Below are 26,057 nucleotides of genomic sequence, written 5' to 3' on the forward strand. Positions count from 1 at the left end.
TCCGGAGCAGAGCGTGCAGCTCCATGTATTGCTATGCCGCTGTGTGTTATCCCGGCCTAATACTCATGTAATGCTCCGCACATTTTTGGGTTGAAAATAATCTGTAGAGAATCACATAGCATTTGTAGCAGTGTTGCAGCGGGTGGTGGTGTAACTGCTGCAGGGAGAGAGAGGACATGGTCGATCTGTGACTGCAACGTGCCCAAATGAAACACGTTCCATTTGTGCACGCAGGCAACAGGACATTATGTGTAATTTCGTAGGCATGAGTAGCGCTGATTGAATTGTGAGGCCACAACAAATAAATGTAGTTTTATATTGGTTGGCTGAGAGTGCTTTTAGTTCATTTGCATTGTTTTACACCCTGTCCCCTGCTGAAAGTGCAGATTTTGCGACTGTGGCCCATGGGCATCTGTCTTCCACTTCACTCCTTTGCAAATCAAGCAACAAGTCTTAGCGACTCACATCTGACCAGCAGAAGAGTAGTGACAGATGCACGTTGTGCAAGCCATCACTGCTAGGAAAGTCCTTAAGGAGGACCAAGGTATTCTTCACCCACTGCTAAAGGGGAAGGGATCTTTACAGAGCTCCTCTCAGACTGCTGTCGTAGGGTAGTTGGCAATAGCTTACAAAGAAGAACCAACAACGACCATTAAGAACTACTGATAAGCAAACCAGTAGAATAGCTACCGGGGGGGCAGAGGGTGTGGGCGCCCTTGGCCCGGTGCTCTGAGGGGGCCCACCCGGAGCTACGCTACTGTAACTATATGTGCGCTGTGTGCGCTGATACTGTTACTTTCTGTGGCAGAGCAGGGAGAATCGATCTCCCTGCTCTGCCGCCTGGCTGCAATGGGGCACCTGATCAGGCGGGGGGGCCCCCCGCCGCCATCGGAAGATCAGCTGTACCATCATTTAGCCGATACAGCTGATCACATTGATGGGAGAAGGAACGCTACGCTCCTTCTCCCATCATCCCCCTGTCAGTGTCGGCGTCTGATGTCGCGAACACTGACAGCGAGCGCGATGACGTCACTGACCGGCGCCCGCTGCCAGGAGATCAGTGGGAGCAGCGCAGGAACCAGGAAGATAGGTGAGTATTTATTTATTTATTTTTTATGAGTGCTGCTGCCTTATTACAGTGTCTGCCTACGGGCATCGGCTGCCTTATTACAGGGTCTGCCTATGGGGGGCTGCCTTATCTGAATCAATCTCCCTGCTCTGCCGCTAGGGGGCTCCTGAGCAGGCGGGGGGCCTAGTGCCAGTAGTGGGTCACCCGGCATCATCGGAAGATCAGCTGTACCGGCATTTAGCCAATACAGCTGATCGCAATGATGGGAGAAGGAGCGCTGCGCTCCTTCTCCCATCGTCCCCCTGTCAGCGTCTGACGTTGCCGACACTGACAGCGGGCGCGATTACGTCACTGCCCGGTACCCGCTGTCAGGAGATCAGCAGGAGCAGCGCAGGAACCAGGAAGAAGAGAGGTGAGTATTTATTTTTATTTTTTATTTTTTATGGGTGCTGCTGCCTTATTACAGGGTCTGACTATGGCGGTGTTGCCTCATGACAGGGTCTGACTATGGGGGTGCTGCCTTATTACAGGGTCTGACTATAGGGGCTGCCTAATTACAGGGTCTGACTATGGGGGTGCTGCCTTATTACAGGGTCTGACTATGGAGGCTGCCTTATTACAGGGTCTGACTATAGGGGTGCTGCCTCATTACAGGGTCTGACTATGGGGACTGCCTTATTACAGAGTCTGACTATGGGGGCGCTGCCTTATTACAGGGGCTGCCTATGGGGGTGCTACCTCATTACAGGGTCTGACTATGGAGCTGCTGCCTTATTACAGGGTCTGACTATAGTTGGGCACCTTATTGCAGGGTATGACTATGGGTGCTGCCTTATTAGAGGGTCTGACTATGGGGGTGCTGCCTTATTACAGGGGCTGCCTATGGGGGTGCTGCCTCATTACAGTGTCTGACTATGGGGGTGCTGCCTTATTACAAGGTCTGCCTATAGGGGTGCTGCCTTTTTACAGGGTCTGACTATGGGGGTGCTGCCTTATTACAGGGTCTGACTATAGGGGTGCTATCTCATTACAGGGTTTGACTATGGGGGTGCTGCCTTATTACAGGGTCTGACTATAGTGGTGCTGCCTTATTACAGGGTCTGCCTATAGGGGTGCTACCTTATTACAGGGTCTGACTATGGAAGTGCTGCCTTATTACAGGGTCTGCCTATGGGGGTGCTGCCTTATTACAGGGTCTGACTAAGGAGGCTGCCTTATTACAGTGTCTGACTATGGGGGTGCTGCCTTATTACAGGGTCTGACTATGGGGGCTGCCTTATTAAAAGGTCTGACTATAGGGCTGCTGCCTTATTACAGGGTCTGACTATGGGGGCTACCTTATTACAGGGGCTGCCTTTGGGGGTGCTGCCTCACTACAGGGTCTGACTATGGGGGTGCTGCCTTATTACAGGGTCTCCGTATAGTGGTGCTGCCTTATTACAGAGTCTGCCTATAGGGGTGCTGCCTTATTACAGGGTCTGACTATGGGGGTGCTGCCTTATTACAGGGTCTGACTATAGGGGCTGCCTTATTACAGGGTCTGACTATGGGGGTGCTGCCTTATTACAGGGTCTGCCTATAGGAGTGCTGCCTTATTACAGGGTCTGACTATGGGGGTGCTGCCTTATTACAGAGTCTGACTTTGGGGGCGCTGCCTTATTACAGGGGCTGCCTATGGGGGTGTTATCTCATTACACGATTTGACTATGGGGGTGCTGCCTTATTACAGGGTCTGTCTATTGTGGTGCTGCCTTATTACAGGGTCAGCCTATAGGGGTGCTACCTTATTACAGGGTCTGACTATGGGGGTGCTACCTTATTACAGGGTCTGCCTATGGGGTGCTATCTCATTACAGAGTCTGACTATGGGGTGCTGCCTTATTACAGGGTCTGACTATGCGGGCTGCCTTGTTACAGGGTCTGACTATGGGGGTGCTACCTTGTTACAGGGTCTGACTATGGGGGTGCTGCCTCATTACAGGGTCTGACTATGGGGGTGCTGCCTTATTACAGGGGCTGCTTATGGGGGTTGCCTAATTACAGGGTCTGACTATGGGGGTGCTGCCTTATTACAGGGTCTGACTATGGGGGCTGCCTTATTACAGCGTCTGACTATACGGGTGCTACCTCATTAAAGGGTCTCACTATGGGGGTGCTGCCTTATTACAGAGTCTGACTATAGTTGGGCTGCCTTATTACAGGGTCGTACTATGGGGGTTGCCTTATTACAGGGTCTGACTATGGTGGTGCTGCCTTATTACAGTGTCTGACTATGGGGGCTGCCTTATTACAGGGTCTGACTATGGGGGTGCTGCCTCATTACAGGGTCTGACTATGGGGGCTGCCTTATTACAGGGTCTGACTATGGGGGTGCTGCCTTATAACAGGGGCTGCCTATGGGGGTGCTGCCTCATTACAGGGTCTGACTATGGGGGTGCTGCCTTATTACAGGGTCTGCCTATAGGGGTGCTGCCTTATTACAGGATCTGACTATGGGGGTGTGCCTTATTACACGGGCTGACTTTGGGGGCGCTGCCTTATTACGGGGGATTCCTATGGGGGTGCTATCTCATTACAGGGTTTGACTAGGGGGGTGCTGCCTTATTACATGGTCTGACTATAGTGGTGCTGCCATATTACAGGGTCTGCCTATAGGGGTGCTACCTTATTACAGGGTCTGACCATGGGGGTGCTGCCTTATTACAAGGTCTGTCTATGGGGGCTGCCTTATTAGAGAGGCTGCCTATGGGGGTGCTGCCTCATTACAGGGTCTGACTGTGGGGGTGCTGCCTTATTACAGGGTCTGCCTATATTGGAGCTGCCTTATTACAGGGTCTGCCTATAGGGGTGCTGCCTTATTACAGGATCTGACTATGGGGGTGCTGCCTTATTACAGGGTCTGACTATGGGGGCTGCCTTATTACAAGGTCTGACTATGGGGGTGCTGCCTTATTACAGGGTCTGCCTATGGGGGTGCTGCCTTATGACAGGGTCTGACTATGGGGGTTTCTTATTACAGGGTCTGACTATGGGGTTGCTGCCTTATTACAGTGTCTGACTATGGGGGCTGCCTTATTACAGGGTCTGACTATGGGGGTGCTGCCTTATTACAGGGTCTGCCTATGGGGGTGCTGCCTTATTACAGGGTCTGACTTTGGGGGTTGCCCTATTACAGGGTCGGACTATGGGGGTGCTGCCTTATTACAGTGTCTGACTAAGGGGCTGCCTTATTACAGGGTCTGACTATGGGGGTGCTGCCTTATTACAGGGTCTGACTAAGAGGGCTGCCTTATTACAGGGTCTGACTATAGGGGTGCTTCCTCATTACAGGGTCTGACTATGGGGGCTGCCTTATTACATTATTACAGGGTCTGACTATAGGGGTGCTGCCTTATTACAGGGTCTGCCTATGTGGGTGCTGCCTTATTGCAGGGTCTGACTATAGGGGTTGCCTTATAACAGGGCCTGACTATGGGGGTGCTGCCTAATTACAATGTCTGACTATGGGGGCTGCCTTATTACAGGGTCTGACTATAGGGGTGCTGCCTCATTACAGGGTCTGACTATGGGGGATGCCTAATTACAGGGTCTGACTATGGGGGTGCTGCCTTATTACAGGGGCTGCCTATGGGGGTGCTGCCTCATTACAGGGTCTGACTCTGGGGGTGCTGTCTTATTACAGGGTCTGACTATAGAGGTGCTGCCTTATTACAGGGTCTGCCTATAGTGGTGCTGCCTTATTACAGGGTCTGCCTATAGAGGTGCTGCCTTTTTACAGGGTCTGACTTTGGGGACGCTGCCTTAATACAGAGGCTGCCTATGGGGGTGCTGCCTCATTACAGGGTCTGCCTATAGGGGTGCTACCTTATTACAGGGTCTGACCATGGGGGTGCTGCCTTATTACAAGGTCTGACTATGGGGGCTGCCTTATTAGAGAGGCTGCCTATGGGGGTGCTGCCTCATTACAGTGTCTGACTGTGGGGGTGCTGCCTTATTACAGGGTCTGCCTATATTGGAGCTGCCTAATTACAGGGTCTGCCTATAGGGGTGCTGCCTTATTACAGGATCTGACTATGGGGGTGCTGCCTTATTACAGGGTCTGACTATGGGGGCTGCCTTATTACAAGGTCTGACTATGGGGGTGCTGCCTTATTACAGGGTCTGCCTATGGGGGTGCTGCCTTATGACAGGGTCTGACTATGGGGGTTTCTTATTACAGGGTCTGACTATGGGGTTGCTGCCTTATTACAGTGTCTGACTATGGGGGCTGCCTATTACAGGGTCTGACTATGGGGGTGCTGCCTTATTACAGGGTCTGCCTATGGGGGTGCTGCCTTATTACAGGGTCTGACTTTGGGGGTTGCCCTATTACAGGGTCGGACTATGGGGGTGCTGCCTTATTACAGTGTCTGACTAAGGGGCTGCCTTATTACAGGGTCTGACTATGGGGGTGCTGCCTTATTACAGGGTCTGACTAAGAGGGCTGCCTTATTACAGGGTCTGACTATAGGGGTGCTTCCTCATTACAGGGTCTGACTATGGGGGCTGCCTTATTACATTATTACAGGGTCTGACTATAGGGGTGCTGCCTTATTACAGGGTCTGCCTATGTGGGTGCTGCCTTATTGCAGGGTCTGACTATAGGGGTTGCCTTATAACAGGGCCTGACTATGGGGGTGCTGCCTAATTACAATGTCTGACTATGGGGGCTGCCTTATTACAGGGTCTGACTATAGGGGTGCTGCCTCATTACAGGGTCTGACTATGGGGGATGCCTTATTACAGGGTCTGACTATGGGGGTGCTGCCTTATTACAGGGGCTGCCTATGGGGGTGCTGCCTCATTACAGGGTCTGACTCTGGGGGTGCTGTCTTATTACAGGGTCTGACTATAGAGGTGCTGCCTTATTACAGGGTCTGCCTATAGGGGTGCTACCTTATTACCGGGTCTGACTATGGGGGTGCTGCCTTATTACAGGGTCTGACTATAGTGGTGCTGCCTTATTACAGGGTCTGCCTATAGGGGTGCTACCTTATTACCGGGTCTGACTATGGGGGTGCTGCCTTATTACAGGGTCTGACTATGGGGGCTGCCTTATTAGAGGGTCTGACTATAGGGCTGCTGCCTCATTACAGGGTCTGACTATGGGGGCTGCCTTTTTACAGGGGCTGCCAATGGGGGTGCTGCCTCATTACAGGGTCTGACTGTGGGGGTGCTGCCTTATTACAGGATCTGCCTATAGTGGTGCTGCCTTATTAGAGGGTCTGCCTCTCGGGGTGCTGCCTTATTACAGGGTCTGACTATGGGGGCTGCCTTATTACACGGTCTGACTAAGAGGGCTGCCTTATTACAGGGTCTGACTATAGGGGTGCTGCCTCATTACAGTGTCTGACTATGGGGGCTGCCTTATTACAGGGTCTGACTATGGTGGTGCTGCCTTATTACAGGGTCTGCCGCCTTATTACAGGGTCTGACTATGGGAGCTGCCTTATTACAGAGTCTGACTATGAGGGTGCTACCTTATTACAGGGTCTGCCTATAGGGGAGCTGCCTTATTACAGGTTCTGACTATGGGAGCTGCCTTATAATACAGAGTCTGCCTATGAGGAGTGCATTATACTATATTGTGGACAATTTGGTGCATTATGCTACTGTATATGGAGGCTTTCTAGGGGGCCATCATACAGTATGGAGATTACAGTTTGGGGGTCATTATACATTGTTGGAGCCATCAAACAGCTTGGGGGCTACTAAGGAGTCAGTAGCAGCAGTGGCTCAGTATTGAGGTATCAGGGGCAGTAATAGGGACACATATCGCAGCAGCGGCTCTGTATTGGGGTATCAGGGGCAGTAATAGGGACACATACGGCAGCAGCAGCTCAGTATTGGGATATCAGCAGGATGAAGAGTTTGTGCAGGTTGGGAATAGATGGTGATGGGGCTAGAATATGAGAAGTGAAACGTGTCTTTGTTGTATTCTCTGCAGGTGAATTGTTGCTGGAAGAAGTTGTCATGTTGGTCTGGGCCAGATGGAAAAGATGGGAAAAATGAACAATTCCGTCAGAAAGAACGTCAGCGGTACAACCTTATTTGTAACTGTGATGTGATCTGTTATATGTTCTGTAGGACTGGTATCTACCACTGACCATATGGCGGTAATATCCATATTCGTCTTTATATAGAGATTATCTTCAGTAACAGCGCGGTCATCTGCTGAGGTTCTCCTCCAGTATTAGGGCACGTCACCGACTTGTAATCAAGGTTACCTGGTTAGGGGCCCATTTAGAAGCTTCGCCCCCCGGACCAAAACCCTAGCTACGCCTCTGCCCTAGTCATTAAGTTGACTGGTACTGCGCACTGCAGCTGTTCCCTAGCCTTTTCTCGGTCCGAGTAGGACTTCATGTGGGGTGTATGTGCAATTTTGCGCTGCTATGAGTACCCCACGAACATGGCCAGCTCTAATGACCCATTGATCAGCATTACTATAACAATTGTATGCTTCTTTGAAAAAATGCTTTAGGCAATGATTGATCAGGTGGTAGCACTGTAGGAAGATTAGTTTTGAGATATATGGAGGAGACAAAATGAATAGCTTCATAGGTCAGTGTTAGTAGCTTGAAGTGGATATGTTGTGAAATTGAAAGACAATGAAGGGATTTGCAGAGGTTAGAATCGCCGAGGAACTGAGCACACGAAAGCCAGCTCAAAGGTGTGTCCTGATAAGAAGCGGGTGGTTTGCACGCTGTATCGTCAGAGACTGAAGCGAGGCATGAATGTTAGCCTGAGCACCATCTGCATGACGAAGTATCTGAATGCAAAACATGAGCTGCAGTGGAGAACACGCCTAAAAAAACAGGAAAATCTGAACCTTTTCCTGCTCCTTCTTCTGCTGCAATATTGGCCTCTTCCTTTCCATCAGGAGCAACAATGGCACCTGGCTCCCTGCAAGGAGAGGATGTGACAGAACCATCACCATCAGTGTCATCGAGCATCTCCACACCATCCCATTAAAGTTTTCAGCTATACATCCCCAAAACAGTGGATTCCAGAGCCTACATGTGTCCTCAGAAGTGATTACTAAAGAGCTAACAATATGCTGGGATAATGGGAACCACAGTATGTGGTTCCCAGCCACCACTACTTTGCTGGTGAGCCACCCCTGCTCTGCATGAACATGTTGCATACAAAATCAGATGTACACTGCACAACACCATTAGTTTAAAGGTCCTCATAACCACAATACATGGGCGAGTAAGCACAGGCAGGGATATTACATCTCTCTAACTGCTCAATGGCTAAATTTTGTTGTGGTTGGACCAGAGGAAGAAAGCATTTTGGTGCATGTACTACCACTGGATGTTTCTCTGTCCATGTTCACTTCCCTGCCTACTCCGCTTCCTTCAATGCCCCTTCATCCGGTCAGCATAACACCTGCACCACCAACTTCAGAACATGCAGGAGGAAACAACAGCATCTGTTTGTGGGAAAAATTCCACACACAGAAGTAGTGGATAGGGATCAAAGAACAGGCAGAAGTGTGGTTGGTGCCACTAAACCTCAAGTCCAACCTGGTGCTGTGTGATAACATATGAAATATTGTAGCAATCCCGGGCCTAGCCGGTTTGATGCACATCTCTTGCTTGGCACATGTGTTGAATTTGGTGGTGTAAAGCTTTCTCAAAAATTGCACAGATATATCGGAGCTAGGGTTGAGCGAAACGGATCGTTCATTTTCCAAAGTCGCCGACTTTTGGCAAAGTCGGGTTTCATGAAACCCGACCCGATCCCTGTGTGGGGTCGGCCATGCGGTACGCGACTTTCGCGCCAAAGTCGCGTTTCGTATGACGCGCTTGGCGCCATTTTTTCAGCCAATGAAGGAGCATGGGCAGAGTGATGACAAAGGTCTTAGGGGCGTGGACGCCTATCGTCATCTTGTCGCTTGTGCGCTGTAGCGATGTGAAATGTGTAACACCAGCTTTTCTGTTCAGGGATGGAGGGGAGAGAGAGAGAGAGAGAGAGAGAGAGAAAAAAAAAAAAAAAAAAAAAAAACCCATTGCCTTTGCATTGGGTTTCGTGTTTCGGTCGATCCCCGACTTTTCGCCATATTCGGCCGATTTCACTCGACTCGACTTTAGAGATAGTCGGGTTTCGTGAAACCTGACTCGACCCTAAAAAAGTAAAAGTCGCTCAACCCTAATCGGAGCTGCTTCTCAAACTGCAGGCTATCAGTGCGCACTTTCGGTGTTCTCACCCTAATGCTACTAGCCTTTCTGCGCTGCAGCTTCACTTCTCCTTCCCCACTCATCGCTTCATATATCATATACCCACAAGGTGAAATTCTACATTGCACGAGCATTACATTGTGCGAAAAGCAGTTTGAGCTGCAGTATGCACGGGCGATTTGCTCAGTGGAACAATAACACTTCACGACCAAAAAGTGAACCTTCAGGCGGGACGTGAGTGCTGTGTTGCACAGTTTCAAGTACTCCATGAAAATGGCTATCGCTGATGATGCTATAATAAGCATTACTGTCCCACTTCTTTGCCTCCTAGAAAAACAAAGCTTCAGGCAATGATGGATGAGGTGGTGACACAGGAGGAAGATGAGGAGGAACAGGGACTGCACACACCATTATGAGGACAGGCATCCACATAAGTCTTGGATGAAGGGGTTCCTTTACCATCAGTGGTCAGGTACACATATGTACAGCTAGGGGAGTATGAGGAATAACCTTGTTCACAGCAGGGTGGCACTAAAAGCATCTCATGGGCTTCATGGGAACGTGGCTGAGGGGATACAGACAATACAGAAGACCCAGGCAATACACCTCCCACAGAGGATAGCTTGTTGTTGCCTCTGGGCAGCCTGGCACACATGAGACAATACATTCTGCTTCACATGCAGAACAACCCCTGAGTTGCTGAGATTGTTACAAGCTCGGATTACTGTGTGGCAACTCTGCTAGGTCCCCATTACAAGCACAATGTGCCATCCTTACCTCAGTCAATGGAGCGAGATCTGAAAATGCGGGAATACAAGTGCAAGCTGATAGACACACTACTGAAGGCATCATGACCTGACAGTGGAAGCACAAGGCAGAGGAGGAAGTTGCCAATACAGCAGGGGCACTGGCTTCACTGTGGAAGGGAGGGTTAGCATGGCTGAAATGTGTAAACCCTTACTCAGTGCATCACAACATCCAGCATCACCATCTGATATGATCCATATTATCAGGAACCAGCGTTTACATTATTCCTGCATAGCAACTCACTAGGTATTAATAGGTTAGACACTAGAAAAATTAACTGTATCTGCCACTTCCTGTACAGGCTAGATATCCTGTAGTATAGCGGGTACAGAGATAGCCCTAACTAGGGTTGAGCGACCTTTACTTTTATAGGATCTGGTCGGGTTTCATGAAACCCGACTTTTTCAAAAGTCGGGTTGAGTGAAATCGGCCGATCCTATAAAAAAATCGGGGTCGGGGTCGGCCGAAACTCGAAACCCAATGCAGTGCATTGGGTTTCCAATGGTTCCCAGGGTCTGAAGGAGTGGAAACTCTCCTTCAGGCCCTGGGATCCATATTTAAGTGTAAAATAGAGAATTAAAATAAAAAATATCGCTATAATTACCCTCTGACGCGCCCTGGTACTAACCGGGAACCTTCCTTCCTTCGAATCAGCCCTTCCAGGACCTTGCGGTGACGTCGTGGTGACGTCGCGGCTTGTGATTGGTCGCGCGAGCGGTCACATGGGCGGCCGCGCGAACAATCACAAGCCGCGACGTCACCACGACATCACCGCAAGGTCCTGGAAGGGCTGATTCGAAGGAAGGAAGGTTCCCGGTTAGTACCAGGGCGCGTCAGAGGGTAAGTATAGCGATATTTTTTATTTTAATTCTTTATTTTACACTTAAATCTGAATTCCGATACCAATTCCCGATATAAACATATCGGGAATCGGTATCGGAATTCCGATTCCAGATTCAGAAGATCGCCGACTTCATGGCCGACCCCACACAGGGGTCGGGTCGGGTTTCATGAAACCCGACTTTGCCAAAAGTCGGCGACTTCTGAAAATTGCCGACCCGTTTCGCTCAACCCTAGCCCTAACCAAAGAACTATTAGATGCCAACTCAGACCTAAACTCTCTAACGGCTGTCTAGTTGCTTCAAGTTCCTCCTAAAGAACCAAAGGGCAGAGCAGAGTGTGAATTAACTACAAAAGAAGAAGTGTGCTGGACAAAGGAACAATGTCACAGTGAGTAAAGTAAATGAAGAAATACCAAACAAAGAAAAAAATAATTACTCTTTACAAATATACAGCCTACTTACTAAAGTTAAACAGATACAAGGTTCAAAGTATAGCAAAGAAAGCACACAGATGGGCTCCAAACATTAACACAATGTGAGAACATCTAAATGAATATATCACAGGATGAAACACTTGCTGGGGGACAGCATATAAAGCTGCACCCAAAAAGGGATAAGAGGACAAAGGAAAACACCTGTGTTAAACTAGACAGACTGCAGCCAAAAACCAGAACCCAAATACTCATAGAAAATATATGTTTCCCGTGTCTCGGCAGAAAGAGAAGCCGACCACAAGCTCAAAGGATCAAATCCATGAGCAAGACAGTTACAACAATGTGGTGAAAAGTATGTGTCCACACAACTCCACATGCTGATTGATGGGTCTGGCCCATGTAACTTTTGTGTCTCCAAATTGGATAGCCTGAGTTTTTCCTTTACACCTTGGAGGTGCCTGCCTGCCCTGCGGAAAGTGTAAAGTCGGAATGTGTGTTTAGCATGGGAAGAGGTGTGATCACAGACAGGCGTATGCGGCAAGCTCACATTTATTAAAATGAACCAGGCGAGGATCCCACCGTACTTCTCCATACCTTTGGCTGCATATAAAAGTATACCAGGCGCACACAGTCATTACTAGAAAGCACTGCAGTTTGTTTGTCCTAATTTCCATTCATAATGCTTTGGGGCCTATCCCCCCCAAAAAATAGGGTGTTTTGTATAGTACACCTACAGAGGCTATGTTCAGAGTATTCCCACAGAGACATGTGCAGAGTACACACACAGGGTTTTCTGGCATAAAATTCCCACAAACATGGTTACAGAGTTTAACTATTTTTTAGGCCCACGACTCCTACAGACACAGCTGCAGAGTACACAGAGAGGCTTTTTGTCACAGTACACACACAGACTTTTTGGGACAGTACTCCCAGAGGCAGGGTTGCAGATGCATAAAAGCAATTTTTTTGGTACAGCTATAGTATAACTCATGCAGATACAACATTAGAGTAGAATTTTTCGCTAGACACACTACTCACAAAAAGATGACTGCAGAGTAGAGTAACTTTTTAGAAACACTTCTTGTATAGACACAGAGGTAGAATAAAATATTTTTTTCAGCCCACAAGCAGAAAAGAGACGGCTGCAGAGTAGCATTAATTTTACACACACTACTCTCTGAAAGCAGCAGAGAACAATTATTTTTTTCACACTAATTGAAAAAAACACTGCAGAGTTAAATACACTGCTCAAAAAATAAAGGGAACACTAAAATACCACATCCTAGATATCACTGAATGAAATATTTCAGTTGCAAATCTTTATTCATTACATGCCTGCTTGACCTCCCTACAATGCCTGGGCATGCTCCTGATGAGGTGGCGGATTGTATCCTGAGTTATCTCCTCCCTGACCTGGACTAAAGCATCCACAAACTCCTGGACAGTCTGTGGTGCAACGTAACATGATCTCCCAGATGTGTTCAATCGGATTCAGGTCTGAGGAACGGGCGGGCCAGTCAATAGCTTCAATGCCTTCATCTTGCAAGAACTGCTGACACACTGCAGCCCCATGAGGTCTGGCATTGTACTGCATTAGGAGAAACCCAGGGCCAACCAAACCAGCATATGGTCTCACAAGGAGGGGTCTGAGGTCCCACTGCCAAGCAGGTCATGCTGAAGGATATTGCAGGCAGCAGATCATTCTCCACGGAGTCTCCAGACTCTGTCGCATATGTCACATGTGCTTGGTGTGAACCTGTTTTCATCTGTGAAGAGCACAGAGCGCCAGTGGCGAATTTGCCAATCCTGGTGTTTTGTGGCAAATGCCAATCATCCTGCACGGTGTTTGTCTGTGAACACAGCCCCCATCTATGGATGTCGGGCACTCCATCTTCATTGAGTCTGTTTCTACCCGTTTGTGCAGACACATGCACATTTGTGGCCTGCTGGAGGTCATTTTGCAGGGCTCTGACAGTGCTCCTCCTGTTCCTCCTTGCACAAAGGCTGAGGCAGCGGTCCTGCTACTGGGTTGTTGCCCTCCTACGGCCCCCTCCACGTCTCCTGATGTACTGGCCTGTCTCCTGTTTGCGCCTCCAGCCTCTGCACACTACGCTGACAGACACAGCAAACCTTCTTGCCACAGCTCGCATTGATGTGCCATCCTGGATAAGCTGCACTATCTGACCAATGGAATGGGTTGTAGAGTCCGTCTCATGCTACCATGAGTGTGAAAGCACAACCAACATTCAAAAGTGACCAAAACATCAGCCAAAAAGCATTGGTACTGAGATGTGGTCTGTGGTCCCCACCTGCAGAACCACTCCTTTATTGATGGTGTCTTGATAATTGCCAATAATTTCCATCTGTTGTCTATTCCATTTCCACAACAGCATGTGAAATTGATTGTCAAACAATGTTTCTTCCTAAGTGGACAGTTTCATTTCACAGAAGTTTGATTTACTTGGAGTTACTGTATGTTTTGTTGTTCAAGGGTTCCCTTAATTTTTTTAGCAGTGTAATTTTTTACACACACTTCTCTCAAATAACCGCTGCAATAATATAAATATTGTAAATAATATTTTACACATTCTACTAGCAGAAATCCACTGCAGAGTACAATAATTTTCTACACACTCTAGTCGCAAAAAAACACTGCAGATTATAATTTTTTTTACACACTACGGTACTTGCAAAAAAAGTAGCAGAGTACAATAATGTTTTACACAGCCTACTTGCAAAAAAGTGCTGCAGAGTACACTAATTTTTAACACATAGTCTTTTCAAAAGTCCGCTGCAGACTAGACTTATTTTTTATGCACACTACTTGCAAAAAATCGTAGCAGAATACTATAATTTTTTTACACACACTACTTGCAAAGAACTGCTGCAGAGTTCAATAAGTTTTAACACATACTATTTGCAAAAAAAAAACACTGACGCGTACAGTAATTTTTTGCACACTACTCGGAAAAACACCTTGCAGAGTGCAATAATTTTTTACAAAGAGTACTTGAAAAAAAAAGCTGCACAGTAAACTTATGTTTTACACACATTACAAAGAAGCACTGGAGAGTACAATAATTTCTTGCATACAGTACACTAATCGAAAAAACGATGCATGGTACACTGATTTATTTTACATACCCTACTCCCAAATAACCGCTGCAGAGTACAAAAATTTTCTACACGCGCTACTCGCAAAAAAACACTGCAGAGTACAATATTTTTTTACACACAACTTGCAAAAAAACAGAGTGTAATCATTTTTTACACAGGCTACTTGCAAAAGAATCCTGCAGAGTACACTTATTATTAACACACGTTACTTGCAAAAGTCCGCTACAGAGTACACTTATGTTTTACACACACTACTTGCAAAAAATTACTGCAGAGTACAATAATTTATTACACACACTACTCTCAAAAAATGGCTTTAGAGAACAATAATTTTTTACACACACTACTTGCAAAGAACTGCTGTATAGTACAGTCATTTTTTACACACACTATTCGCAAAAAAAGCACAGCAAAGTGCAATAAGTTTTTACACGCTACTTGAAGAAAAACATTGCAGAGACAAATTTGCAGAGTACACACAGCGGCTTAGAAAACAGCACTCCCAAGCGTGGGGTGCACACTAATGAGAGCATATTGGCGGCGGCGGCGGCACTTGTAATGCGGACTTTATACAGGTCATGCCAATATATGTTTATGATGGCTTCAGAAGTGCCCACAGTCTTTCAACAAGCTTTACTAGACTGGGGAATCTGAACAGGACAATGTATTAACAGTAAAAAGTCAGTGTTCAGGGTTCAGTAATGGACATTAGGTCTCTGGTACGGACCCGAACTTCCCAGTTTGTGTTCTCTCATCCCTACTACAGACCTGTCTCTTATCTTCCCTTCATTTCTAAACTCCTGGAAGGCTTGGTGCATCTGCTATTCCTCAGATAACTCTCTTCTAAACCTTTTACAATCATGTTTCTGCTCTTTACACTCTACTGAAACTGCCATAACTAAAGTAATGATCTACAACTAAACTAAACTAAAGTCTCTAATGATCTACAAGCAACAATATCTAATTGCCACTACTACCTTCTCATTCACCTGGATCTGTCTGCTGCATTTATCACTATGGCTCACCAGCTCCTCTTCACTATGCTCCACTCTATCAGCCCTAAGGACACAGTTGTTTCCTGACTCTCCTCCTACCAATCTGACCACCCTTTCACTGTATATTTTGCTGGCTCCTCTTCCACTTACTATTGAGGTTCCTCGAGACTCAGTCCTAGGGCCCCTCCTCTTCTCTTCATACACTTCACCTTTTAAACAAACCATCAGCAAGTTTGGTTTCCTGTATCATCATTATACATCAATTAAACACCTGACATCACCCCCACTTTAATGGAAAATACCAGAGATTGTCTCTAACATCATGTCATTGTGGCACCTCAGGGGTCCGGTTGCCACAGTGGCATTGACTTCCTCGGAGGATACCATGCCTGGAAGCAAAGAGGGGTCCCCTAACCAGCTGATGTCCGCATGCAACACCTTTCCTGCCTCTAGACCAGAAGGGGGAGCTCTATCCCGGTTTTCAGGGCAACTTCCCTATAAATTCTGGTCTTGAGGCAGAGTTAATCAGTTTTCAGTTTCAGTCTGAGAGCAGACAGTGAAGGAAGAGGAGGCAAGAAGTAAGAAGAATCTGGAGGATAGGAGCTGCGACTGAGCTCACCCAAGGACTTTGCACCAAAGACTGGACACTGGAGTCCATGTTTGTGGAGGAATTGCAGGCCCCACAACCAAATCTGGAGGACAGGAGATTGCAGGTCTCCTGGCCCCCGCTGAAAGCCCGCATAGTATATAATACAGCCCGCATAGTATATAACACTCCCTGCATAGTATAAAGCACAGCCCACATCCCCCCCGAGACTGGCCCCACAGTCCAGTACTCACTGTTATAGGTAAAAAAATAAACACACAATCCTCACCTCTTCCAGTGCCCGTGCTGCTCCCTGCTCCGGTCTCAGCGGCTGCACTGCCTGGCACACAGTGAGTGCACGATGACATCATCGCGCATCCGCAGTGCCAGAGGCAGTGCGGTGAATGATGGGAGAGGGAGCGTCAGCTGATGCTCTCTCCTCCTTCATTGCTTTGAACTGTACCGGCACATGCCGGTACAGTTCAATGCGGTGGCGGGGGAGTCGGTGCTGGTGGCAGACGTGCCCCCCTGCCTCACAGGAGCTCCATAGCAGCTGCGTGATGTGCCACTATCTGGGGCCCCTGGGGGAGCGAGGGCCCTAGGCAGCTGCTTGGTCTGCCTGCCCCCAACGCCAGCCCTGCAGCATGTCCCCTGAGCATGAAGGTAAAAACACCTCTCCTGTGCTTACATGCTACATGTTACCATCCTTTCCCCAGCTATAAAACAGGACGTTTCTTATAGCGACCAAATACTGAGATGTCAGCTGATACTGACTTTAGCCTCTCTTTCTCATGCCAGAGCTAAAGTCTATAAATTTGACAAGAATTCATTTGTTTTATACTTTAGTATCCTTTTACATCATGAAGTTTTTTTTGAGTATGTGATAGGTCCTCTTTAAGGCTAGGTAGACATTTTCACACATGGATTAACCCCTTAGTGACAGCCAATTTTGTCCTTAATGACCAAGCCAAGTTTTACAATTTTGTTCACTGTCAATTTAAGAGGTTATAGCTCTAGAATGCTTCAACGGATCCCATTGATTCAGAAACTGTTTTTTTCATGACATATTGTACTTCATGTTAGTGGTAAAATTTCCTCTATATGACTTGTATTTATTTATAAAAAACAGAAATTTGGCAACATTTTTGAAAATTTTGCAATTTTTAAACTCTTATTTTTGTGCCCTTAAATTAGTCTTTTTGCACAAAATAGTCAATAAATAACATTTCCCACATGTCTACTTTACATCAGCACAATTTTGCTAACATATTTTTTTGTTAGGACATTATAAGGTTTAAAAGTTGACCAGTGATTTGTAATTTTTTCAACAAAATTTACAAAACCATTTTTTGGGGGATTTCCTTACATTTGAAGTGAGTTTGGGGGGTCAATGACAGAAAATACCCAAAAGTGACACCATTCTAAAAACTGCACCCCTGAAAGTGCTTAAAAGCACATTCAAGAAGTTTATGAACCCTTCAGGTGCGTCACGAGAACTAAAGTATTCTAGAAGGAAAAAATTAACATTTTACTTTTTCACCAAAAATTTAATTTGGAGCCAAAGATTTTTATTTTCACAATGATATCTGGAGAAAATGGACCACAAAATTTGTTGTGCAGTTTCTCCGGAGCGCGACAATTCCCTGTATATGGGGTAAAGCCACTGTTTAGGCACATGGCAGGGCTCTGACGGGAGGGAGCACTGATTGACTTTTTGAATGCAAAATTGTCTGGAACCAATGACAGGCGCCATGTTTCGTTTGGAGACCTCCTGATGTGACTAAACAGTTGAAACCCCCCAATTCTAAGTCCAGCCCTAACACAGCCCTATCCCTGACTCTTAATCCCAACCCTAACCCTAATCCCAGCCCTAACCTTAACCACAACCCTAAGCTCAACTCCAACACCCTAACCATAATTCCAACAAGACCATAACCCCAACACAACCCTAACCCCAACACCACAACCTTAAACCCAACTGTAATACCAACACAACCCTAACCCTAGCCCCAACACTAACTCTAGCCCCAACCCTAACCCAACCCTAACCCTAGCTCTAACTTCAACCCTAGCCCCGACCCTAACCCTAGCCCCAACCCTAACCCTAGCCCCAACTCTAACCCTAGCCCCAAGCCATAACCCTTGCTCTAACCCCAACCCTAGCCCCAACCCTAACCATAGCCCCAACCCTAACTCTAGCTCTAACCCCCAACCCTAACCCTAACCATAGCCCCAACCCTAACCCTAGTGGAAAAAAATGTTTATTTTTTTATTTTTACCTAACTAAGGGGGTGATAAATGGGAATTTGATTTACAATTTTTTTTAATTTGATCCCTGTGATAGGGTCTATCACAGTGATAAAATGAGCCAATAGGAAAAAATCTCCTATTGTTGCTGGGTGATGGCCGGCAGATCTTGGAGGGCGCACTGCACATGCGGCTGCCATTTTCTTCCTGGAAGAAAATGCTGAGGGCCGGGGGACAGAGCCAGAGGGTCCAGGGATACCAAAGGTACCAGGAGGGGACTCGTTGGACCCTATTTCTCTCTCCTCTGGTATGCTAGATCATATCAGAGGAGAGAGAAATGAATGGGAAATTGGACTTTTTTTTGCTATCTCCATTACTCTGTTAATAATGGTGATCACGAGACCGGGGACTGTAAAAACCGACCCGAATCATGTTCTACAGGGTCTCAGCTACTCCTGGTAGCAAAAACCTTATTTTTCAGTGCAGTTAAAAATGGCGCTGAGGAATAAGTGCGCCGGCGCACTATGTCCCGGAACACAGCGAAATACTTCAGGGACATAGTCCACCGGCGCATGCGCACTAATGCTTTTCAGCTTTGCCTGCAGTTGGGCAAAGCATAGTGCACGTGCGCAAGGCAAGATTGCATTGTGCACGTGTGTACTATGGAGGAAACCTAATCAAATTCAAGACAATATTGCGGCCAGAGGGAAAGGAAGGGGTGCATGAAAGAACAGAAAACACTGCCCATCGGACCGTAAACAGAGCCCGCCAAATTCAGGTGACAAGTTCCCTCTAATTACGACCCTCTTGGGAATGTGCATAACATTATCCATGTTCACTCCTACATTTGTTATCCAGGGTTGCCTGTATTGTACTTGTCTCTTTCTGTTTGGACCAGCTTTTGGTAAGGAATATGTATTTATCTGCATGTTTCGGTAATATGTTTTTATAGCAACTTGTGGCCTGGCAAATGTTATATAGAGGAGTATCTACTTTTATGTGTTTCGCTAAAACAATAGTTAGGTCACACGGTAAGGAATTACTTTGAAACATTGATAATGAATTCATCAATCCACAAATAGATAGAAATTAGACAAATCAATGGGAAATTCTTTATTCAGCAAACATATTAATTTCACTAATATTATTGCCTAGTATTAAATATTGCCTATCAATCATCTCCTGACAAGCCGCCATGATTTTGTGTATGGATTCATAACATTTAATTTTAAAATCGAATTCATGCCCTGTTCAGTAGTAAATTTAGAATTGTAAAAAATGTTGTAATATGAGGTCACATTAGACATTAGTATATTTCTGCTAGGGATTGTTCAGGGCTGTACATCAGATTATCTCAGGGGTTTCCTTTGTACACAGACTTTGAACTCACCAGGAACAAAAGATACAATGCAAAGACTGTGCGAGCTTCTTCCTTTCTGACATACAGATACAAATCGATATAAATGGGAAAAAGTCTCTGTGCTGTGAGAGCTTCTGATCTCTGCTCTGCTAACATTTACAATATTGCTTTAATTTCAGATAGCAAAATAAAAAATAGTAGACCGAGTGAAATGAACTGAGCTGTTATCCTAAAATATGTAGAAACATTGTCCATACAAGAGAATGTGGATTCAATCCCTGCATTATCATATTTTCCATTGCATATTTCATTTTCAATATGCTTTGCATCTACTATCATTTTTATAAAGTTGCTGCACTAAAAGTATCACACTTCTGCAGTCTCCTATCGTCTGTGAGATTTATGGATTTAATATGATTGTGTGCACTGCTGAATTTAATAGTTGATGCAGCATGAGTCATGATAATTGGATTATTGCTGTCTCTCTTATAGATAACATGTCTCTTGCTTGTCTTTCAGACTTCAGAGGTCATCAGTAAGAATACATCACCAATTTAAATTAACTTCAAATATACATGACATCTGTGTGTTGACAGTATATCAACATTGGTAAGGTTACTATTATTCTCCTTCTAAGGGTTAGCTCACATGTGCATATTAAAAATTGCTCCAATGTTCATCCCAAAAAGTTTGACGCATGTCATGTGTATTTCATTCCATATGTCATGCGAGTGCTATGCGAGTGTGGGATTATTTTATTATTTTTACACCTAGCATCCGTGTGATATCCATTTGACATGTTTACCCAATCCATATGCAATGCTGTTTTAGCAGCATTTTTTACATACTATAATTCTCTATGTAACTTAAAGCTAGATTACAAAACTAATAAAGCAATCTTACACGGATATAGATAGATTATAGAAAGATATAATTTAAATAATAGATAGATAGATAGATAGATAGATTGATTTCAGAACATCACTACATATTATACTGTGGGTTATCATGCAGATTTGATTGCACAGCTTTTTAGGCTTCTTTAACCTAATAAATAAATAAATGAAAAAAATATTGCTTAGTGTGTCCCCTATTTTATGAAACCAGCAAAGGTAAAGTAGACAGCTCAGAGCTAATATTAACAGGCTGGGAAGGTCCCTGGTTATTGGGCCCTTCTGTTGTGAATTCTGTTGTCGGGCTCCCTCCTGTGGTCATGAATGGTACTTCAGCTGGTTCTGTCCATGGACTTCCTCTGGTGGGTGTTTCTGAGTTTCACAGGTGACGAGGTTAATTCGTTAGCTGCTGCCCTATTTAACTCCACTTAGATCTTTGCTCCATGCCACCTGTCTATGTTCCAGTATTGGTCTAGTTCTCTTCTGGATCGTTCTTGTGACCTGTCTTCCCATCAGAAGCTAAGTTCCAGCTTGTATTTCTTGGGTTTGCTATTTTTCTGTCCAGCTTGCTATTTAATTTGTTGTCTTGCTTGCTGGAAGCTCTGGGACGCAGAGGGAGCGCCTCCGCACTGTGAGTCGGTGCGGAGGGTCTTTTTGCGCCCTCTGCGTGGTCTTTTTGTAGGTTTTTGTGCTGACCGCAAAGTAACCTTTCCTATCCTCGGTGTTAGGAGTCGAGTTTCCTCTGCTGCACAGGGGGAATCTCGATCCGTCTCCGCTGCGGTCTCCCATTCTCCTCCAGCCGCAGTGGAGTCTGCTCAGCAGGGACGTCGATCCCAGCGTCTCGCTCAGTCTGACTCTGTGCGAAGAGTTGCTGCTGCTTTTCCTGCTTCTGCCATTAAGGCCAGTACTGGGCAGCGGCGAGTGGACGTTTCTGGATCTAAGTCCTTGTTTGCACGCACTGAGCATGCCCAGGGCAAGTTCTCCTGTTGGAGATCGAGGGTCACATGCTCAGGTGCTGCATCACATCCCATTGGTCCTTTTGGCAGGTCTTGGAAGGGCAAAAGTTCTGTAGCCACTTCCTGTGCTGCAACTATATAAACTGCGCATGACCGCACGGCCATGCGCTAGTATTGTCTTGTAAATATGTGTGTGTGTGTTGTGAGTGAAAGTCGCTCTTTAAATAACCCTCCCTATTGAATGTCTGTTCGCGGAAGGTGTATGTTTGCTAATCTAGCGCCCGACTTATCCAACAGCACGAAACACACATTGCAGCGTCCTCTTGCTGTGTCCGCCTGTACGGCGCCGTGCGCTTGCTTTGCGCTTTCCATACCCAAGCCAGTGTGGTTGGTGGTGTCCGTCAGTGCGGCATTGCTCGCACTCCTGTGCATTCATGTATTTATATTTAGTTACCTTACACACCCAGTTGCGGTGTAGTGCCAGCGAGGGTCTAATCGGACTTCAATCCCAGTTGGGGTTAAGTACGCTGACTACTCGCTCGCGCTTTAGGTGCGGTACCACGATCCTGTGACGCAACAGGATTGCTCCCTTCACGCTGGGTGAGGTTGAACCCACGTGTATATACTTTAGTGTACCGCCATATAGCCTGTATTTACTAGCAGCAGGTTTTCACCTGCACGGTGGACCCCGGACTGCGAACGCATCTATATCACCTTTCTTGGTGCGTTCCGCCAGTCCTAACATAATACTAGCGCCAGGGTCTGGCTAGTAAATGATGGACGATCAGCGTTCACAGCGGTACATCCAGCAGCTGGAGGGAAGGTTGGCGGCTCTTGAGCGTTCAACCTCAGCTGTGGATGTCACTGCTGTCGCTGTACAGGCTGCTAGTGTTGCTGCAGCCACCTTGTCCACTGCCGCTCCTGTCCCGACTCTAACTCGCCTCCCGCTTCCAGAGAAATTCTCTGGTGACAATAAGTCTTGTAGAGGTTTCGTGAGTCAGTGCTCTATCCATCTCGAGCTTCTGGCCTCTCGTTTCCCTACAGAGTGGGCTAAGGTGGGATTTATAGTGTCTCTTCTGTCGGACAGAGCGTTGCAGTGGGCTACGCCGCTATGGGAGCGTAGCGATCATGTGGTGCAGAGTGCTCCGTTGTTTCTGAGCACTCTGAAACAGGTCTTTTGGGACCTCGTGTCAGCCATGATACGGCGCTCCAATTGTTGGCATTGACTCAGGGCTCGTCCTTGGTCAGTCATTTTGCCGTCCACTTCCGCACCTTAGCATCTGAGCTGGAGTGGTCGGATAAAGCCCTCATTCCAATATTTTGGAGGGGGCTGGCTGACCACGTTAAGGACGCCCTGGCCACTAGGGAGATTCCCGCCACACTGGAGGAATTAATAACTCTATCCACTCGAATTGATCTCCGTTTTCACGAGCGGAGGTTAGAGCGAGCCCAGTGTAGGCAGAGGTTTCGGCTGGCTCCCACCTTCGCCAAACCTTTGGAATCTCCAGACCAGGCTCCTGACCCCCATGAGCCTGTGGTAGAGTCTCGAGCAGGATCTAAGTCCCGGACCACTCGTGCACTCCAGATTTGTCATCTTTGCCAACAGTCTGGACATCTTGCCTCCAGATTTCTCCAGCGGTCGAGGAAACGTCAGCGTCTAGTGGTAGTTGGTGGAGGTGCACTAGACACGGCGACGTTAGCCTCCAAATTGTCCTTTAAGGGGACAATAACATTGGGCTCATCCTCTCACTCGGTAGAACTCTGCGTGGATTCTGGGGCGGAGGGCAATTTTATGTCTTCAGCCTTCGCCCAACGTCACGCAATTCCTCTGGTCATGCTATCTCAACCAGTAACGGTACGAGTGGTGAATGGGTCGACACTGCCCACACAGATTACACATCAAACTATCCCTTTCACTCTGTCCATGTCACCATCTCATCAGGAGATTATATCTCTACTCGTCATTCCTGAGGGAATTGATGAGGTTCTCTTGGGGATACCTTGGTTACGGTACCACTCTCCTCACATCGAGTGGTCCTCAGGCAGAATTCTGGGATGGGGTGAATCTTGTGGGAACAGGTGTCATCGAGAGTGCGTTCAGGTTACTACTACAGAGGTACCCGCAGATCTCTCCTCTCTCCCCAAGCAATATTGGTCTTATGCAGACGTGTTCTCCAAAAAGGCAGCGGAGACTCTTCCGCCCCATCGCCCCTATGACTGTCCTATTGATCTCTTGGCTGGTGCTGAGCCTCCCCGGGGTCGAGTCTATCCATTATCTCTCCCGGAAACGGAGGCAATGTCTCAGTACATACAAGAGAATCTGGCAAGAGGGTTCATCAGGAAGTCAGTGTCACCTGCTGGGGCAGGGTTCTTTTTCGTGCAGAAGAAGAATGGAGAACTACGTCCATGCATAGACTACAGGGGTCTTAATGCTATCACAGTTAAGAACAAGTACCCTTTGCCGTTGATATGTGAGCTTTTCGATAGGCTTCGGGGAGCTAGAGTGTTTACTAAACTAGATCTGCGGGGTGCTTATAATCTGTTTCGCATCCGTGAGGGGGACGAGTGGAAAACGGCATTTAACACCAGAGATGGGCACTATGAGTATCTGGTGATGCCCTTCGGGCTCTGTAATGCACCTGCCGTTTTCCAAGACTTTGTCAACGACATCTTCCGGGATATGCTTTCCACCTCGGTGGTAGTCTATCTGGATGATATTCTCATCTTTTCTCCTGATATTGACTCCCACCGGAGAGATGTTTGCAAAGTCTTCGACCTCCTACGGGCAAACTCTCTTTATGCAAAGTTGGAGAAGTGTGTGTTTGAGCAGGAGTCCTTACCTTTCCTGGGCTATATCATCTCCGCCCAGGGATTGGCTATGGATCCTGCCAAACTAAAGGCTGTGATGGACTGGCAAGAGCCCCATTCTCTTAAAGCGGTGCAGCGCTTTATGGGGTTCATAAACTATTACCGCCAGTTCATTCCCCACTTCTCAACTCTGGTAGCTCCCTTGGTAGCCCTCACCAAGAAGGGAGCGAACCACAAATTGTGGTCGGAAGAGGTCTCCAAGGCCTTCACTTCTATTAAGTCCCACTTTGCTAGCGCTCCCATCTTACATCGTCCCGATGTGGATAAGCCTTTCCTAATGGAGGTGGATGCCTCGTCCGTTGGTGCTGGAGCAGTCCTCTACCAAAAGGATGCTCAAGGTCGGAAGCATCCATGCTTCTTCTTCTCTAAGACCTTCACGCCAGCGGAGAGGAACTACTCCATCGGGGACAGGGAGTTGCTAGCAATGAAGTTGGCCTTTTCGGAGTGGAGACACCTTCTGGAAGGTGCGCGGTTTCCCTTCCAAGTTTACACGGACCACAAAAATTTGGTCTATTTGCAGACAGCCCAGCGGCTAAATTCTCGCCAGGCCAGATGGTCCCTGTTCTTCTCCCGGTTCCACTTTTCTCTTCATTATCTCGCCGGGGAGAAGAATATCCGTGCTGACGCTCTCTCTCGCTCCCTTATGTCAACTGAGGAGGAGGAAGAGGAGCCTCGGCTTATTGTCCCTTCCGAGAGCCTGAGAACCGTGGCGCCGGTTTCGCTAGAGTCTGTGCCTCCGGGCAAGACTTTTGTGCCCATTAATTTGCGACCGGAGGTTCTCTCTTGGGCTCATTCGTCCAGGGTGGGTGGACACTTTGGGACAAAGAGGACATCTGAGCTACTGGCGAGGACGTACTGGTGGCCGCATATGGTCCGGGATGTCAGGGATTATGTTCTGTCGTGTGTCTCCTGCGCCAAAAATAAATCTCCGTGTCAAAGGCCAGCTGGTTTGCTCTATCCCCTGCCGGTGGCAGATAGGCCCTGGGAGATGGTCGGGATGGACTTTGTTGTGGGTTTGCCCAAGTCTCGTGGCTGTACCATCATTTGGGTCATCACTAGTGTTGAGCGATACCGTCCGATACTTGAAAGTATCGGTATCGGATAGTATCGGCCGATACCCGAAAAATATCGGATATCGCCGATACCGATATCCGATACCAATACAAGTCAATGGGACATCAAGTATCGGAAGGTATTCTCATGGTTCCCAGGGTCTGAAGGAGAGGAAACTCTCCTTCAGGCCCTGGGATCCATAGGGATGTGTAAAATAAAGAATTAAAATAAAAAATATTGATATGCTCACCTCTCCGGCGGCCCCTGGACTTCACACTGCTAACCGGGAGGCTTCTTTGTTTAAAAAGCGTGCCTTTCGGACCTGTGAATGACGTCCCGGCTTCTGATTGGTCGCGTGCCGCCCATGTGACCGGCACGCGACCAATCAGAGGCTGCGACGTCATTCGCAGGTCCTCAATTCCTAGAATTAGCAGTTTTGTGAAAGAGAATGGCGTCGCGGCCTCTGATTGGTCGCGTGCCGGTCACATGGGCGGCACGCGACCAATCAGAAGCCGGGACGTCATGCACCGGTCCGAAAGGCGCGCTTTTTAAACAAAGAAGCCTCCCGGATAGCAGCGTGAAGTCCAGGGGCAGCCGGAGAGGTGAGC

This window comes from Ranitomeya imitator, chromosome 5, assembly GCF_032444005.1.
Source record: "Ranitomeya imitator isolate aRanImi1 chromosome 5, aRanImi1.pri, whole genome shotgun sequence".
In the NCBI taxonomy this organism is placed as follows: domain Eukaryota; kingdom Metazoa; phylum Chordata; class Amphibia; order Anura; family Dendrobatidae; genus Ranitomeya; species Ranitomeya imitator.